This window comes from Tamandua tetradactyla, chromosome 3, assembly GCF_023851605.1.
Source record: "Tamandua tetradactyla isolate mTamTet1 chromosome 3, mTamTet1.pri, whole genome shotgun sequence".
NCBI lineage: Eukaryota > Metazoa > Chordata > Mammalia > Pilosa > Myrmecophagidae > Tamandua > Tamandua tetradactyla.
Window position 1 is genome coordinate 118,395,662 of NC_135329.1, and position 19,641 is coordinate 118,415,302.

Consider the following 19,641-nt stretch of genomic DNA (forward strand, 5'->3'; position numbering starts at 1 on the left):
AAAAAGGGATAGGTGATGAAGCAGATATGCAAGGAAGCAAGACGAGATGGGATCCAGAGAGAAAGAAAGATTTTTTTCTTCTCACATAGCCAGGACCATCTGGCTTGGTTTTTACCTTCAGGCACCCACAGTGCCATATGGGGAGTCAATTATCACCCAAACTAGCGGGGAATTACACATAATCCAGTGGCTGTGCCCTTCCACTTGACTCAGCCACCAGTGGAATGCCTATCATGCCTCCTTCTTTTTGAGCCTTGATTTTTTTTTGTAAAATGCTGATACGATAACAGATGGAAGGAATCTGACTCATCAGGACTCTGGGGAGACTGGGGAAATGCAGGTTGCCATGATAGGGCTGCTCCCTGAGGCAGCTAGACCTGGAATCTGTTTCCAGCACCACTAACTTGGTGGCTTCAAACAACAAAAAAAGTATTGTCTCACAGTTATGGGGGCTAGAAATCCAAAATCAAGGTATCAGCAGGGCCGTGCTCCCTCCGAAATCTGTAGGAGAGAATTCTCCCTCACCTCTTCCTGGTTTCTGGAAGTTCACTGGCAATCCTTGGCACTCCTAGACTTGCAGCTGCAGCACTTCAGTCTCTGCCTTGTTATCACATGGTCACATCTCTCCTGTGTCTATCTGTCTTGGTGTCCAAATTTTGCATTTCTTATAAGGACACCAGTCATATTGGATTAGGTCCTCATCTTAACTAATCACATTCTCAAAGACTGTTTCTAAATAAGGTTGCATTCATGGGGCAGGAGGTTAGGACTTGAACATACCTTTTTGGAGATCACAGTTCAACCCACAATACCAGGGGTCTTAAGTCATTCTCTGAGATGGAGATTTGAGTGCAGGGAGTTTATCAGGGAGAGCTCTCAGACTCAACACCTGGGGGAGAGAGAGAGAGGGCAGCAAGGGAGATATCAAGCTGCTAAGTAGTTGTAGCAAAATTCTCAGCGCACACCACAGGCACTCTGGACCTGGGAGGGCCCTTTGGAGTTGCCCCAAGCCGAGGCAGGGGGGCCCAGCTTTTGTATGCCACCCCCCACTGAGAAGCAGTTGGGTCTAGGATGCCCTGTTAGTTGAAGGAGCTCCCGTCAGCCAAGGCCATGCCTGGGAAGGGCCTCAGCTGTGGGCCATCAGGAGGTGATATCTCAGGCAGTTGGGAGGTGAGGCCCTTGGTCCCAAAAGAGGAGATCTGGATGGCACATTACAGTGTCCAGTGCACAGGAGAACTGGACCATGTTTCCCAGGGTTTAATAAGTCAGGAGAGCCTGGGTTTTGGGGAGGAGCAGGGATGTGAGAGGAGCCAGGAAGAAATCACAGACAACTGTCCCCACTTGAGCCCTTCAGGAAACTAACTCATAAAAATGCTGTTTCTGACGATGTATGTGTGTGTGGAAACCATAAAGGGATAGATCTCTGTACCTAGTCTGAAGCCAAGAAGCCCAGTAGACTTATCAAGGAGTCAGAGAGAAGCTGGAGGTAATGAGGCAAGGAAACCTCAGGGAGCTCTAGAATTAGAGTTTAGGTTAAACCTAACTCTCCAAGGTCAGGGATGTCTGAAGTGGGTCATATTAGACAAGGGCACATTTCCCAGCTTTCAGGATTTCAAACCTCAAAGAGCAACACAGAAGGAAACTGCTGTCTGCCATGCGTGTGCTTCCAGCCCTTGCCTGGTGCTATTGAAAGAGCTACTGAGAATTCTACCAGGCCTGATTCAGGAACACACAGCACGAGTGCAGGAGGATAGGCCTCTGTCGCTAGCATCCTCACCTCAGGGGTGAGGGAGGACAGGAAGCCAGTAAGGGTTTTGGTGTGGGAAGCAAAACCCTTTGGTGCTTCCTAGGCTTTCTGTCTCTTCTCTGTTGTGACTCACATGACAGGCTCTGGAGGGGCTGCTCAGCCTCCGGAGGCAGAGATGAGTCCCCAAGCTGCACGTGCGAATGTGTGAAGCCAGAAATCAGAAGCTCCCAGGTTGCCTCGCCAGTTGGTTCCCAGGTGGTGTTCCCTGCACACACCTCAGAGAAGATGCTTCACCTGTGCCTCACCCCATTTCCGGTTGCTCCCTTGTTGGCCGTTACTAATGTCACTGACCTGAATTCAGCCTTCAAAGGAAATCTGTTTTATTGTCATTTCTTGTGGCTCTAGTTTGAACTTGGATAAAAAGTACAATCCAATTTTAGAAAGCATAAAATGCCCAAAACAAAAGTGAAAAAGAGGAAAGTGAGAGAATTTGCCCTCTGGGCCTCCTTAGCTGAAAAAACAAGGCAATGGCACTAAATTTGTGGTTTTCAAAAAAAAAAACATCATTTTCTTAAACACAGGAAGCCTTTCTTCAAAAGAGACTTTACCAGGAAGCAGAAACGAAGGAGGTGCATAAAAAGCCGAGCTGCTCAGATCAAAGTGAGGGTTTTACTTCCAGAATCCGGCTCACAGGTGTTCTCTGGCCACAGCTCACCGCATCAGGGTTCTGCAAAGTGGAGCCTAAAAACCGTCTCACCGTCATCTCCTAAATTCTCCTCCAACCTTGGTCTATGGATCCATGAAAACATAGTTGTCCATACCCTCTGTGCCCCAGCCAGTCACCATGGCCTGGGACATTCCTTCCCATACAGCAGAAAGCAGGGGAGATGGGAGAGCAAGGGGTCTAGGTGAGCTGCTCAGCTCTCAGTCTCACAGATCTGATAATACTCGCTGCAGGGGAGAAGGAGTGCTGGTGGAGAGAGAAGCCAGGTGAGCTGGTTAGTTTTTGTGTTCTACTGCCGGAAAATGGGTGTGTGTGTGTGTGTGTGTGGCAGGGGGAGTGGGGGTGGAGTGGGTCTTAAGTGATACATACTGCGCCAGAGAAGGTGGAATCCGGGAAGTGCTCCTCTCACCTCTCAAGACCTAAATGACACACTGCCCTCTTCCATCCTTTCCTGCTGAAATTCTTCTTGCAGCAGCAAAGCCAGTGTAAGATCAGCCCCTCTGTCTGCACCATGAACCCACCCCACCCCATTCTTGCTCCCTGGAGACACTGCCCTGGTTATCTCCCCCAAGCACCTGCACCCCTCTTCTCTACCAGCCTAGCCCAGTCAGCAGGCCAATGTGCTCAGTCTCTCTGTTCATCAAAACATACAACAGCAGATCTCCATACCCTTGTTCTTCTCCCTGTTGCCTTTTTTGAAAGAGTGCCTACAATTGTAGTCTTCATTCCCTTACCTTGCATTAACTTCCAAAATATTTTTTTTCTTGCTCTTTTCTTGATTTGCATTGCCAGTTTTTGTTGTCTGATTTATCTTGGGTGCATGTCACCCACTGAATAGAAAGGTGTTGAACTATGTTCCTTTGCCAGGAGGGATTTAGAAGTGGATGTCAGAGCAGCTTCAGGTTGCTCCCCTGCTATGAGGCATCCGCATAGCCCCACTGTTGAAACCAAGCTCACAGCCAGCCTTCTTGCTGTTGGGTCCGCAGGACTTATCACACATTGTCTCTGCCACACAAGCACCACAACTCCAAGGAGCTCACAGAAGCCCCTGTAGATGTGCTCCTGAGCCCACCTCTGCATCCTCAGGGAAGAGCAGCCCTCATCACCAGAATGCCCCTCTCCCCTACTGCAGCTTGTCACCATTCTCCAAACCCCTCGCTAATCAGCCCAATTCTCTCCATCCCCATAAGCACTATTTTCATCCTACCATCATCAACTCCATTCTGCATTACTGCTAAGACTTCCCACCTGGGCTTTCTGCTCCTTCTCTGAGAATCCACACTGCTCTCAGATTGAACTTTTAAAACGGTACATCCGACCTGTCGCTCTGCCTTGGAAACCACTTTGATACTCTGCCAACCTTTCATTTCTGCCCACTTACCATACCTGTCCCCTCTCACACCAGTGCTCCTGCCAGAAGGAAGTGTGTGTATAACCTTAAATGCACCACACCCTCTTTCAACTTAAGCTCTCACCATTTCCTTTGCATGGAAATGTTCCCCTAGCCCACAATCCCTACCAAATGGATTAATTCAAAATACATACTGGTGATAGAACCAGTAGGACTTTGCTGTGGATTTGGGCTGGAAGAGTTGTCCACAATTGTGGTCTCTACTTCATCTCCTATTCATTTTACTTTTTCTTTTATTTTATGTAAATTGTTGACTTCATATTTCTTTTCTTAATCTTTAATTGTTTTTTTACATTTTTAATATTTATTCTTGGGTGTCCTCTGTGCTTTATGATCCCTTCTAAAGTCATCTTAAGCCCAAAAACTTACTTTTCAGAAATAGTAAAACCAATAACCAAATTTATCTGGAAGGGCAGGGTGCCCCGAATAGCTAAAAGTATCCTGAGAAAGAAAAATGAAATCGGAGGTCTCACACTACCTGACTTTAAGGCATATTACGAAGCTACAGTGGTCAAAACAGCATAGTACTTGCATAAAGATAGATATATTGACCAATGGAATCAAATAGAGTGTTCAGATATGGATAATTGATCTTTGATAAGGCAGTCAAGCCAGCTCACCTGGGACAGAACAGTCTCTTCAATAAATGGTGCCTAGAGAACTGAATATTCACATGCAAAAGAATGAAAGAGGATCCATGTCTCACATCTTATACAAAAATTAATTCAAAATGGATCAAAGACCTAAACATTAGCTCTAAGACCATAAAACTTTTAGAAGAGAATGTAGGGAAATATCTTGTAAATCTTATGATAGGATGCAGTTTCCTAGACCTTACACCCAAAGCACAAGCATTGTAGAAATAAATAAATAAATGGGAACTCCTCAAAATTAAACACTTTTGTGTATCAAAGAACTTCGTCAAGAAAGTAAAAAGACAGCCTACACAATGGGAGGCAATATTTGGAAATGATATATCAGATAAAGATCTAGTATCCAGAATATATAAAAGATTGTTCCATTCAACAACAAAAAGACAGACCACCCAATTACAAAATGGACAAAACACATGAACAGACACTTCTCAGAAGGGGAAATACAAATGGCCAAAAGGCACATGAAAAGATGCTCAACTTCACTGGCTATTACGGAAATGCAAATCAAAATCACAATGAGATATCATCTCACACCCACCAGAATGGCCATTATCAATAAAACAGAAAACAACAAGTGCTGGAGAGGATGTGGAGAAAGAGGCACACTTACCCACTCTTGGTGATAATGTCAAATGGTACAATCACGGTGGAAGGCAGTTTGGCGGTTCCTCGGGAAGCTAAGTATAGAATTGCCATATGACCCAACAATACCATTGCTAGGTATCTACTCAGAGGACATGAGGGCAAGGACACAAACGGATATTTGCACACCAATGTTTACAGCAGCATTATTTACAACTGCCAAGAGATGGAAACAGCCCAAATGTCCAACAACAGACAAGTGGCTAAACAAGCTGTGGTATATGCATATGATGGAACATTATGCAGCTGTAAGACAGAATAAGGTTATGAAGTATGTAACAACATGGATGGACCTTAACAACATTATGATGAGTGAGATTAGCCAGAAATAAAAGGAAAAATACTGTATGGTCTCACTGATATGAACTGACATTAGTGAATGAACTTGGAAAACTTCAGTTGGTAACAGAGACTATCAGGAGATAGAAATAGGGTAGATATTGGGTAATTGGAGCTGAAAGGATACAGATTGTGCAAGAGGACTGATTGTAAAAATTCAGAAATGGATAGCACAATAGTACCTAACAGTAATACAATAATGTTAGAACACTGAATGACGTGAATGTGAGAATGATAGAGGGAGGAAGCCTAGGGGCACAAATGAAATCAGAAGGAAACATAGACAATAAAGACTGAGAGGGTACAATCGAGGAATGCCTAGAGTATATAATGATAGTGACTAAATGCAGGAATTTTTAAATATTTTTGCGTGAGGAAGAACAAAGGAATGTTAATACTACGGGGTGTTGAAAATAGATGGTAATTCATATTTTAAAACTTTAACTTATGTGTGAGACTAAAGCAAAAAATGTTTATTTGGCACAAAATTTATATTCTAAGTAGTGCATTTCCTAATATAACTTATGTGGACAGCTTAATTGAACACCGTAGTACATAGAATCTTGAGTAGGGCATGAGATTTGTACGTTTGTCCAGAGTGATGCCCCTGATAAATCCGAGTGATTTGAACAGTGAATAAAAAGTATTTGCAAAGTCCCCTTGGGGGAATGGTGAGAAAGGGGGAAAATTTCAACTTTCCCAAGTGGAGAATTCTTGATATTCTCACAAGCAGTGGGGACAACCAAAGCAATAGGCTGAGCCCCCAATCTTGGGGTTTGTACATAAAAATTTAACCCCACAAAGGATAGGCTAAGCCTACTTAAAATTAGGCCTAAGAGTTACCCTCAAAAGAACCTCTTTTGTTGCTCAGATGTGGCCTCTCTCTCTCTCAGCCAACATGACAAGCAAACTCACTGCCCTCCTCCTCTCTTCGTGGGACATGTCTCCCAGGGGCATGGACCTTCCTGGCAATGTGGGACAGAAATCCTAGAATGAGCTGGGCCTCAGCACAAGGGATTGAGAAAACCTTCTCTACCAAAAGGGGGAAGAGAGAAATGAGACAAAATAAAGTGTCAGTGGCTGAGAGATTCCAACAGAGTCGAGAGGTTATCCTGGAGATCATTCTTGTGCATAATATAGATATCACCTTTTTAGTTAAGGTATAATGGAGAGACTGGAGGGAAGTGCCTGAAAATGTAGAGCTGTCTTCCAATGGTCATGTTTCTTGAAGATGATTGTATAATGATATAGCTTTCGCAATATGACTGTGTGATTGTGAAAACCTTGTCGCTGATCCTGCTTTTATCTACCTTATCGACAGACTAATAAAACATATGGATTTAAAATAAATAAATAATAGTAGGAACAAATGTTAAAATAAATTTAGTAGACTGAAATGCTAGTGATCAATGAAAGGGAGGGGTAAGGGGTATGGTATGTATGAATTTTTTCTGTTTTCTTTGTATTTCTTTTTCTGAATTGATGCAAATGTTCTAAGAAATGATCATGATGATGAATATATAACTGTGTGATGATATCGTGAGTTACTGGTTATATATGTAGAATGGAATGGTCATATGGTAAGAATGTGTTGTATGTTGGTATGTTTAATAAATAAAATAAACTTTTTTAAAAAGGGAACATTTTGGAGACAGCCAACAGAGCGAGCAGATGTAGATGCTTGGAGAACAAAGACACTGATGTTTGGAGAGGCTTGGAGCACAACAGAGATTGCCATGTTCTTCCCATGAGATGTTAAGCAAGCCACAACCTGGAGAGAGCCAAGGAAAGCTAAGAGATGAAAGCCAGCTCCAAAGAAGCAAAATGAGGAACCCCCACAGGAACAGAGGCTGAAAGCAAGGAGCCCAGGAGCAAGGGACCAGCAGATATCAGCCATGTGATTTCCCAGCTGACAGAAGTGTCCCAGGCCCATTGACCTTTCTTGAATTAAGGTATCTTTCCCTGGATGCCTTGGTTTGGACATCTCCATAGGCTTATAACTATAAACTTGTAACTTATTAAATTCCCTTTATAAAAGCCATTTTATTTCTGGTATATTGCATTCTGGTAGCTTAATAAACAAATACAACTAAAACCTAAATAAATAAATAAATAAATAAATAAATAAATAAATAAAAAGTCATCTTAATGCTTACTCACCTCACACCACATACAACAACTAACTAGACATGGATCAAATACTTAAATGTAAGAGCTAAAACTATAAGCTCTGGGCAGTGCAATGGTGGCTCAGTGGCAGAGTTCTCACCTGCCATACTGGAGACCCAGGTTCGATTCCCAGAGTCTGCCCATGCAAAAAAACTGTAGGTTCTTATAAGAAAATATAGGGGAAAATCTTTATGACCTTGGATTAAGAAATTGTTTCCTATATATTACACCAAAAGTACAAGCAACAAAAGAAAGAAATTGGACATCACAAAAATTAAAAACTCTTGGGCTTCCAAGGGCACTGGTAAGATAATGAAAAAACAACCCACAAAATGGGAGAAAATTGTGGTAAATCACATATCTGGTAAGGGTCTAGAATCTAGACTATATAAAGCATTATTAAAACTCAATAATAAAAAACAAATCGCCCATCTGAAAATGGGCAAAGAATCTGAATAGATATTTCTCCAAAGACAAACAGGAAATAAGTACATTATACTCAACTCCATTAACCATCAGGGAAAAGCATTCAAAACCACAATGAGATGCCACATCACACCCACTAGTATGACTGTAATAAAAAAAAAGGCAGATAAAAGCAAGCATTGGTGAGGGTGTGGAGAAATTGGAACTCATACATTGCTGATGGAAATGTAAAATGGTGTAACCAATTTGAAACACAGTCTGGCAGTTCCTCAAATGATTAGAGCTAATAGTTAAACATAGCCAACTTGAGACCTACAAGAAAGAAAAATATTATAGCTTTAGAGTCACCTCTTGTTTGACCCTAAATGCTATTACCTAGCAAAATTACCCACATATTCACTAGATTTGCCCTGAATGACTGTCAGTAGTTCTAGAACCAAACTTATCTTTTGAACGATAAAGTTTGCCATTATCAAGGTTATTCCAAAGAGGGTGGTTAAAGCAGTTCTGAGACATTCCAAGGAGAACTGGAATAAAAAGATAACACCTTGAGTGAAAAAAACACTCCTCTGGTTGTAGAAATCCCAAATGTGAATTTGAAAACATCAGTCATGAGCCCCATGGCTACATCTGACATGTCCCCAAAATAGTTGGAGCCAGATCCAAAATTGGCTGTGTGGTTCAGGCCAGAGGTGGTAGAGACACTCACTGGAGGCAAGACAGATACAGGCTCACTGTAAAAAAAAAAATTAAGGAAATATAAAATGATTAATTCATATAAAAGAAAATCGTAAACTTGAATTGGAAGTGAGGATGTGGAGACCTCACTGACTCTAGACAGCCCCCTCACAGAACTTGGCTATGTGTGCATCAGAAGTAGAGCGAGAAATGCATCTGGGGGTAGCTCGGATCATTTCTTCCACATAGATTTCTAGAATTGGGCTTACTGGGCCAAAGCTCTGCACAGTTTAAGGTTCAATATTCACTGACAATTTGTTTTTCAGAAAGTTTGTTTCTGGTACATCACTCTTGAAAATCCTTAAACTGTTATCATGTCTGATTTGCATTTCAGAATGCATGAGCCACAAAGACCGAGGGAAAGTTATTCAGTACAAATCCTTCTCCTCCTCGTCATACTGTTCCTCTGCAGGCCACTGCAATCATTTTTAGCCCCCCTCAAATAGAACAGGCTCAGAGCATCTAAAACGTGCCCACGGCTGAGGCCATGACCAGACGGCCGTTTGACCTGAGCCTACCATTTGGTTCAGGAAGAAATTTCCTTTTAAGAAGAAAAGAAAAACAGAAAGGGGTATTAAATCACACCGGTTGTCACTGCTGTGGATACCCTATCTTAGACCTGCCCTTCCCCACACCTGATGCTGTTTGTTCTTTACGTTCTCACGACAGAGATGGGCAGGTATAGGAGTTTCCTTTCACAGGTGAGGAGAGAGGAGAACAAAGAGGTGACTTACTCACCCAGGTTCTGAGGATGGACCTGGGCTTGCCAGCTCTGTTTTTATCCCCTCTAGTACCTCACTTGTCTTGGCCAATTTACTCCTTCACTCCGTATATATCTGCAATGTACCCGGTACTGCAAGAAGCCCTAGGGAAGCCGTGGAAACAAAACAGGTTACAGCCCCTGGGACTCCAACTCATACTTACACCCACATCTGCTTGACAGGTCTACTCGGATGCCTCCCAGACTCTCTGATTCAATGTGCCCCAAACTGAGCTTGTGAGCCCCCACCTCCTGCCCAGCCACCAACCTTTCCCTATCCTCCTTTGGTGCCATCCACAAGCCAGAAAGCCAGGAGTCATCCTGTACACCTGCCACCCCTCCACCCCACATCCAACCCACCAGCAAGTCCCTACTGATGCCCTGGAGAGTTTCCCAGCTGTCCCACACATATCTGTGCAATCAAGTGGGCGTGACTTTTAAAAGCAAATGACTTCAGGCTTTGCCCATGTTGGTCCCTGGCCATCATTGATAATCCCGCATCCCCGAGAGCCAGGCTGAGCACTTGAGTATGACTTCACTGTACTTGAAAGAAAAACAGCCAGTTCTGATCCTTACATAGATTTTAATCAAAGGAGAGAAATAGGACAACAATTTTAAATGACAGAATGTTTGAAAAATATTTTTAAGTGCATGATATTTAATTGGGGGAAAGTAGAAAAACCTCCTTTACTTTTTTTGGGGGGGAGGATGCATGGTCTGGGAATCGAACCTGGGTCTCCCATATGAAAGGCAAGCACTCTACCACTAAAACACCCGTGCATTCTCAGACCTTCTCTACTTTTTATATGACTAAATTTCCTATTCTTTTTAAGTAAACCAAACTATCTTCAAAGAAGTATAAGAAATTCTGCCATGAATTGGCCATGTGCTCTTGATTAAATCATTTTCACCTCCATTTGCTCTGTCCATTTTTTTAATAAGGGAGTTGGACTCCGGAATCTCTAAGTCCCTTCCAGTGCTGGGTTTATTTTACACAACATTCAGGCATCCTCTCTGAGAGAAGGTCTTTGTTCGAGGCCCCAAGAGGCCAGGCAGCAGGGTAAGAGTCTCGAGCCCTGGTGTGCCGGGTTGAATCATGTAACCCAACGAAAGACATGCCCCTGGTCTTCAGCACATTCCTGTGGATGTGAACTCCTGTAAACAGGACCTTTTGATGATGTTATTATCAGTGAAAGTGTAGCCAACTGAATCAGGCTGGGTCTTAATCCATCTTCCTGGAGACCTTAAGAGGAGAAGGCCACAGCTACAGGTCAGAAGCCAGAACTCAACAGAAACCAGAAGAGCAGACACAAGGAGAGAGAGAGAGTACTACATGCCAGGAGACAGAGATGCAAGTCAAGGAGCCCCGAGGATTATGGCAAGCCAGCGCCAGCATGCTAAGACTTCAAGGAAAAAGCACAATCTTTCCAATATCTTGATTTGGGACTTCTAGCCTCCTCCACCATGAAACAATAAATGCTTATTGCTTAAGCCAAACTGGTCTGTGGTAGTTGTCATAGCAGCTGGGAAAACTAAGACCTGCCAACAAGTATATATACACACACACATACAAACACAGAGAAATAGCTATCATATATGACTAATAAATCATGAAGAAGTAAACAAATGAGGTAGACCAGACTTACAGGAAGACCCCTTAGATAAGGGAAGGGCTGAGCCAAGTTCTGAGGAGGGTTGAGATATCCTGCAGCCACAAAAAAGACATTGGTGGAGAAAGGTTTATGGGGTGGACAGTTTGCATGCAGGGGAAGGAAAGTGGTTTAACCCTGGCTCATTTTCCCATAACCCTTGTCTTATTAAGCTTTCCAACTAGCACAGGGAGAAGACAGGGCAGCCTGACGTTGGATTCCCCCAGGTTTTCTTATCCCATCTTGGTTTGAATGGATGTCTCTTGGTAAAACTCATTAAGCAGGTCCTTTTGTTGCCTGCCTCTCCTAGACCTGGGGCCACTTTCAGCCCAGACTTCTGAGCTTCAGTTTCTACCTGTGGGCCTACTTTCCATAGGCTGAGCTTTGTTTTTCTTTTATGGCTTTCAGATATGGAAACCTATTTTCATAGCTCCCACACCGAACTTAGAAATCTCTATTTAATGTTCAGAAACCTAAAAGGGCTAAGTAGTAGAATTTCTGTTTGTTTCGACCCTAGGCCTGCTTAACAGAAGTAAGCTTAAGGGGGCAGCAGGGAGGGGGCTTCTATGGCATTTCTGTGCCTGAGGGATTGTCCCTGTTGGCCTCGAGCCCCTTCTCACTAGAGGCTCCAGGGTCAGGAAGCAGCCTGGAAGAATGCGGCTAAGCCTTCATTTAGAACAAAGGTCCTTCCCTTGTCGAGTCACACAGCCTCTGCCCCATGGCTACCCATTCGCGAGAGCCAATCTTCCGCTGTCTTTGACAATCTCTCCAGCACCAGAGAGAACCTGGGCAGGAAAGCCAGCCACCCGTGTTAGGACAGGTGGGGATGAAGATAATCCCTGCCGCCCCACAGAAATCTCTGCCAATAATACTGTTTTACTTAAGATATAGTGCCTCAGAAATTAACTGCTAAAATGCAAATGCAGGCGTGAATCTCAGATGACAATTCTGGTACTGGAAATGGAACATTTCTTTATTTCCTTTGAAACCTTAATTTTGAACGCATAGCCCCAATCCTGCAGGGCTGGTGGGAAATTCAGTGGTCCAGAGTATTGCAGGAGGCCCCATGGGACCCCTGTGCACAGTGGCCTCTTCTGAGCCAGCGGTTCCTGGCCCAACGTGGGGTCGGGGCCACAAAGCTCTTGGCCACTTCTCCCTCATAGATCCACCCAGCCCCCCTCTCCATTTCCCAGGTCATAAGAGCAAATGGCTTTTCAGCGTGAAGGCCCTCCTTCTCTCCTTCCCTATTTTCCTTCATCATCTCTCCAAAGAGCTTGGACTCTTCAAAAACAAAATCACAAGTCTTGATTACCTGCTGGGAAAAAAAAAGATGAAAGGAAAGGGAAGGAGAAACTACAAAGAACAGGAAGAAAACATAGCCATTTCCCCCAAAATCTTTGTACTATACATATCCAAACCCATAAAGAGGTCATCACATTAAACCTTGAAAAGGTGCTTGAATGCTATAATACCAATCAGTGCACCTTAGCAATCAGCGTCTATTTGAGTCCCCACAACAACCTATGGGCTGGGCAGGGTTGTTTCAGAGGAGGTAAAGGACTAGCCCAAGTCTACCAGTTAATAAAGATGGAGCTGATGATGGTCACCCCTCTCCCCTGACCTTCCTTGTCCCCAGGAGGAAAGCAAAGCCCAGGAATGTTCACTGGGACCTTTCCTGGTGTGTTAGTTAGGGTTCTCTAGAGAAACAGAATCAACAGGAAATACTCGCAAATATAAAATTTATAAAAGTGTCTCAAACAACTATGGGAACGCAGAGTCCAAAATCCGCAGGGCAGGCTGGGAAGCCGACGATTCCAATGTTCATTCATTCCTAGCAGCCCCACTTGTTAAGTTACAGCCATTCTCCCCTCCCCCCTCAGCCCTGCTTAGCTCCCCCAGAAGTGCCCCAGGTTCTCCAAACTCTCATCACCATTAAAAAAGCAATGTGCTTACACACCCAGGACTTTGTGGCTCACAAATCACCCCCAGCATCACCTGAAGAGCTATTTTAACATGCAGATTTCCAGGAAACCCAATGAAGTTTATAAATCCTTGTTTTTAGCAAAGTGCCCAGCCCAGGTGATTCTGAAGCACACTGCCCTCTGAGAGCTGCAGGAGCCTCTCCGGATGCTCCATTCTCTGTGTGTGTATGTGCATATGCATGTGCGTGTTTGTGTGTGTGTGTGTGTCCTGTTCCAGATCCTTTCCTGGCAGTGCCCTCTCTCCGACAGCCCGAGCTGGATTTGTGTCTGCACTCCGGGAACACACCCACAGGGAATGTTGCGTCTGCAGGCTCTTGTTGATGTGAACTAAAAATGCAACTGTGGATGTACCCAATTTAAGAGTAAACTGTTCCCCATCCCATCTGCTCCCTTCCCTCCTTCTGTGACCCCTGGATGTCACAGACAAGCCAGGTTTCTGTCGCTGACACTGCATCAGAGATGGCGCTTTCCCCAGCAACCTCCCACATGAAGGGTGAATGTGGAGAGGAGGTGGGTAATGAACAGAACAGGCAGTTGCTCAGAGGGACTCTGTGCACCCGGCAGCAGGAGCTGCCCTGCCTGATCCCCTGGGTCTGGGAGCACCACAGTCTGTCCACAGGCTCTGCCCTGGAGGACTGGAGGCCAGGACAGTGGGGCTGGGGTCCTGCTGCCAGCTGGGTTTAAGGCGGGGCAGGACCACCCTCTGAAAGCAACACAGGATACCCTAACTCAGAAACTCAGCAGGGGATGTGGAATGGAGAAGAATGGAGAAGAACAGAGAAAGTTTCCCCCACCTTTTTATGAGGCCAAAGATCCTCATTTCTCCTGTCCCCTTCCCCAGCCTAATCTCCATGCAGGGAGTCCTGCCATGCACCAGGGTAACAGCAATGTGTATCCTTAGAGTCGTGTTAAGATGTGCCACAGGTCAGGGACTCAGCTATCAGAACATCTCACAGGCACATTTAACAAGCCATTATTTCATGCTGACGATATGCCAGGCTCTTTGCAGGGTGCTTTGGCTGTCGTCGTGCAGTACTGCCGGCCATCTGGGCTGGACACTTCACGCGCACCTTCTCATCCCACCTCCGGCCAAGGCAGCAGGAACCCTTCCAGGCTGAGGGGGATCCGAGGCTCGGGAAGACCCCCTGGGGGTAAATGGCACAGCTGAAGTTGAGCCCAGGTGGCAGGGCCAGGACCTGGGTCTGATGCTTCGAGACACTGTGCTCACCGGGCAGCTGCATTGGGGCCTCGTGGCCACCTTTTGGCCACCCCTGCCCCAGAGCTGGATCTGGAGTGGGGATGAGAAGCCTGACCCTGGCTTGCTCTGGGAAGCTGGGAGGCGCCGGCAGTTAGGCAGCCTCAGGGGTCCCCACCACCACCACCAGGGTCTGAGTCTGAGGACCTTCTCTGCAAGAGGAAGAAGCAGCTCAATAAGTTTTGGGGATAGGCAGGGCAAGTCCTCCAGAAAGTTACCTGCTGGATGTCTCCTGCACCTTTTCTCACCTGACTATCACTACAACTGATTTTTTTTAAAAAAGAACCAAAAAAAGAGAGAAAAGGAAGGAGGGAGGGAGGAGGGAAGGAAGGGAGAGGGAAACGGGGGAGAGGGAGGGAGAGAGGCTGGCTGCCATGACTCATGCTGACCAGGAACCATTTGGTCCATGTTCAAGGTCTTCATCTTCTGTTGGTGCCATCAGTGGAACTCCTTGCCCAGACACCCATAGCGTGTATATCTCGGTCTGCTACTTCGTTAAATGAAGACCTGAGAGAAAAGACAGCCAACCTGCTCACAGTGTGGAGCTGTGGCGGGGCCTCTCCCTGGCCCAGGAGGGGGATGGGGAGCCGCCTTGACTCAGCCAGGACCCAGAGCTCGAGGCTGCCCCTGTGCCAGGAGGGTAAGGACTCTAGGAGCATCATGACCCAAACCCGGATGTAAAGGAAGAAATGACTTGATCCCAAACGTGCCATTGGCCCTGTGGCCCAGCAGGCAGGAGCCTCGGGCAGCCAGCAGCTGTGCAGGAGCCACACAGCTTGGCCAAGAGGCAGAACTTCCAGGGAGCAGGCCTGATGCTTCCTCTTCTTCCTGAGAATGTGCCTCCAAATTCCATTGCCCCAGGCCCCTGGGCAGATCCCCTTCTCCAAGATGGAATGCCACTAGCATGCTGCAGTCCAGATTTAAGATCTCTGCAATCATAGAGGCCAACGTGAGGGAAAACTGATGGAGAGGAAGCTCTTGCTGCTTTGGCTGGGAGGTTTTCCTGGGTGTGGACACCAGGAGGCAATTGGAATGCTGGTTACAGCTCTGTGTGGCACTAATCTGGTTTATGCAAAATCAATCATTTCACAACCCACAGGGAAGGCCAGGAGGAGGGATCTGCTCTGATCTACTATCAAAGATGTTGCATTTATTTGGGACTGGCTAGTGCTAAAATTATTGCCATTTGGGAGAAACCTGGGCCCATTTCTGCCCTCAATTTTTACTACAGCATATCTAAAATGATGCTGTAGTATCTTGGAGCAGTCAGTATTAAACAAATGTGAAATGCCCATTTCATCTTTCAATTAAAGACAAAACGAAGGGAGGCAAAACATCCAAGTGATTGTGTACATGTATAAAAGTCCTCTGTGGCCCCCAAATTTGGCCATAGCTTTCAGAAAGCAGAGAAATGCTTTTCCACTCAAAGATCCTTGCACAACTCTGGCGCTTGCATTGATCCCCTGGACTTGATTCAGCTGCAGCATCTGTGGGTAACCTCACACTAGCCCTGGGCCTTCTTATCATTCTTTCAAGATGGAAAGTCCTGGCCTAGAGAATTTGATTGGGAGCACAGATCCGGAGTCCCTCTCTGGTTGTACCGGGGTGGAGAAAAGACCATCCATGAATGCTGTTTCTGTCTTAAGGAGTAAAGCCCATTCTCTCCATCACTCCATTCCTGGCCCTATCATAGGATTCCTCCCAACTGGGAAGGGTGCTCAATACGGGGGCCGAGTCTTGGGAACCAGAGCTATGCCCCTGGGGACCTTTGTTTCAGAAAGAAGTTTCTCCTACATTCTGGTCCAGGGAATGTGATTTTAGTCAGGGAACTGGGTTTGAATCTAACCTCTGCCACTCACCGCTGTAAGAGATTAGCTTGTGCAAGCTTTTAACCTCCGAGTCTAGGCTTCCTCATTTGTAAGATGGAAATAATATTTGACCTTCTCCCTCATAGGGCTTGTGTGAGCATCAAATGGAATAATGTAGGTGAAGGTAGTTATAAACTCTAAAGCATTTTGGACTCTGCTGGGGGCATATGCTGATTTTGCCACTCAGCATCTTTTACTCTGCCTTTGAATAACAGTATAATGGTTATACTATAATCCAGATTTTCTCAGGCTGGCCACTCTTATTCCATTATATATATCCCTGGGCTTCAGGAGGACTTGACTGTTCCCCAGTCCCAGGGGCTGGGCAGGGGGCTCGGGCCTGGCCAAAGGAAGCCTTGTACCCTCTCGGCCTCTCCCAGGATGGGGTAAAGGCCCTTTCCGACCTCCCTCAGAGGATTATCCTGTATTGCAAAGGGGCTGCACACCTAAAACGTACCTTTTTTCCAGACTCTTCTACAGGCAATGATCTGAATGCAAATTATTATCTGAAATTTTCCACTCAAACATGATTTGAAAGGTAAAAATGCAGCAGAGGCAGCTTTCCTGTGACCTTCACATTTTCTGTAGGCATGCATGCTCACGGAGAGGTTAAATTCCTCTGTTTTAAGTATCTAGAGTGGCTTCTTTTGTCTTCTACAAATGATCCCTGACTGATATACATAGAAGGGGTACTTGGAACCCAATTTGGACCAAGGAGAGTCAGATCTCAGAATTTCATTCACACAACTGGAAAAGAGAGGCTAGCTTTCTGATGGACTTGGGAGGCATGATGCCAGGCAGCTGGCAGCCATTTTACTCACAAGAAGAGCTTGTCTGAGAATGAAACCAACATGAAGGGACCAAGCCAAGGGACGGAAAGGAGCCAGATCTTGACACCATTTGGGTAGCTGAATCGAACAACATCTTTGCCAAGCCTACCTCTGGACTTCCCAGTTCTGTGAGCCAACAAATTCCTCCTTCTGTTGAAGATGGTTGGAGTTGGACTATTCCATCATTGGACCATGAACAAAATGTATTGGGCACAATGACAATCACAAGACAGCATGGTCAGGCAGCTATAAACCACAGATTCTCAAGCAGTGGTTCCAGCAGAATAATCTGAGAGCATTTTATAAAATACAAGTAAACAGGTCTGGGTGTGACCCTTCTGGATCAGAAACTCAGAGGATGAGGGACAGGCGTGAACAACTGGAGAAATCCTTCTGGTTGAGGAAGTTCCAATGCACAGTCCTGGGGTGGGGGCTGGTGCCTGGACCAACTCATAGAAATGGAGCATTCCAGTTTCAGGGATTATTTTTTCACTTAATTTTAATTTTCTTAGTTTAAGTTTGAAAACAACAACAACCACCACCTTGCATTAATCCACTCAATATTGTAACTACCAGATGAGAATACTCTTGAGTGAAATATTTCAGCCCAGCTTGTGTAAGCCGAAGCAGCTGGGCCATTTTTCAGAAATTGTAATAAATAAGTGAATATATAATCAATCCCTCAAGTTTCAGCTCTCTGTCCCGTGTGCCCCCAGAGCTGTGCTTTTCCATCTTTATTCTATGGCTCCGAAAAGAAAAGCAACGTAGGGAAAAATGTTGACAGACTGTTCTTGGTGACATTCACCAACAGAAAAAGCTAAATGTTCGATGTTCATTGCAGAAGGCGCTGTAGGTTTGGCTAGGCATGGATTTAAAATAACCCTTTCTTTTCTGGAATTATTATTAACTACTTAATACCAAAAAGCCACCCGAGAAGAAAAGGCAATTCTGATTTTGGGGTCTGTACTGCGCATAAGAATTATCAGCCCTGTGAAGTGGAGTGAAGAGCACAGAAATACCTGATTAGGCATTTGTGAGGTGCCTGGTCCCAGGGTCAGGGGCCAAAGCTGAACCATTCATGTGCCTTTGATTCAAGAAGTTTACAGCCTAAGGAGATGCAAGTTCGGTGAAAGAGCATAATTATTTGCTAGAGGATTTTATCTTTGGAATCAAACAAAAATCTTCAAAGGCAAATCTGAAGGAGGTGGGTGATTAAACCAGCTGGCTGTAACGTGTGAGTCATAGGATGACTCTAAAATCAGTTCCCAAAGAGGATTTTTGAAAACATCGTAAGCATCTTGGAATGCATACATGGCCTCTTGAGATACCTTTTTGAAGGTGACAAGCTCGTTTACATTGATAAGCTCCACTTTGTTTTCGTTTTGTTTAATTTGTCTGTTTTTAGGAAACAAGTCTCTTTCCTGTTCGTTTCACCTTCAGCTAAATCATTTAGTGCATGGGCAGAAAAAAATCACGTGATAAATTGCTTGATTAATGGACATTTTCTCTGAACTGAATTTTCCCACCCCTTCCCCAGATGTGTATATTTATTAGCCTGCGTAACCATTAGCATTAAATCACACTGGCTCATCACCTTTGCCCTGGTGTCCCTTTACAGCCTCTCTTTGGGGTTGCTGGGGTCGCCTCTCATTTTGACCATTTTGACCAGGCTTTCCGGGAGCACAGCCTTACCCTGGGTCCCTTGTGCATCTCCTTGGGCTGTGAACTTGAAACGAGCAGGCAGCGGCCTTAAGAGGTTAGATTCCCTCGGGTCACTTCTCTCGGTTTCTGGCAAAACTGATTTTAAGCTTACCTTTCATGAGCAGAACGGGACGTGGGCAGGACGCCACTGCTCCCCCTCGAAAAGGCGGAGACCTCGTCTGCCAACCAGCGAACAAACGGGGCTCGCCGGAGAGACTCCAGGGGCAGGGCGGCTCCCCACGCGGCCGACGGGGTTAGAGGGGCCTCAGGTACTGGGCACACGGCTTATTTCAGGCAGTTAGACTGTGGGAGTTCATTTCCTGCTTTATAAATTCTGTATTGTTTTAATTATTTCACAATGAAGATGTTTCCACTTGAAAAAAAAAAAAAAGCCTCTACCTCAAAGAATGGTGGAAAAATTAAGCCAGGTTTTGCTATGAGGACCAACGCTTCCCTCCTCTTCCTCACCGTCGGTGCCCCTCCCCCAACAAAGCCCTAGAACTGTCCATTTTACTTGAATATTTGAGGAAAATAATATATTTCTATGAAAACAAACATTAACAAATTATGGGGCAAGAGGCAACGTTCACCTGGATTTTAAGCCCGTGCAGGGACTCCGAAGACGTGTCCCGCCTGCTGCCCCAAGGCGTGCGCTCCTGCCGTGAGGGATGCCCCGCAGGAGGGATGGAACGTCCTGATGCCGGCGCCTAGGAGGCACCGACAGGCCCCTCGCCGAGGGCCGAC

The 19,641-nt window shown here is 45.4% G+C and overlaps 1 long non-coding RNA gene across 1 annotated transcript; it reads right to left on the minus strand.

The window, feature by feature from the left end:
* Nucleotides 1-12,247: 12,247 nt before the first annotated feature.
* LOC143676308 (uncharacterized) lies at nt 12,248-19,639 on the minus strand. Its single transcript, XR_013171991.1, has 5 exons — nt 19,488-19,639; nt 19,010-19,217; nt 14,888-15,005; nt 14,118-14,388; nt 12,248-12,573 (listed from the first exon to the last, which is right to left on the minus strand). It is a non-coding gene; the product is annotated as an uncharacterized LOC143676308 (long non-coding RNA).
* Nucleotides 19,640-19,641: the final 2 nt, after the last annotated feature.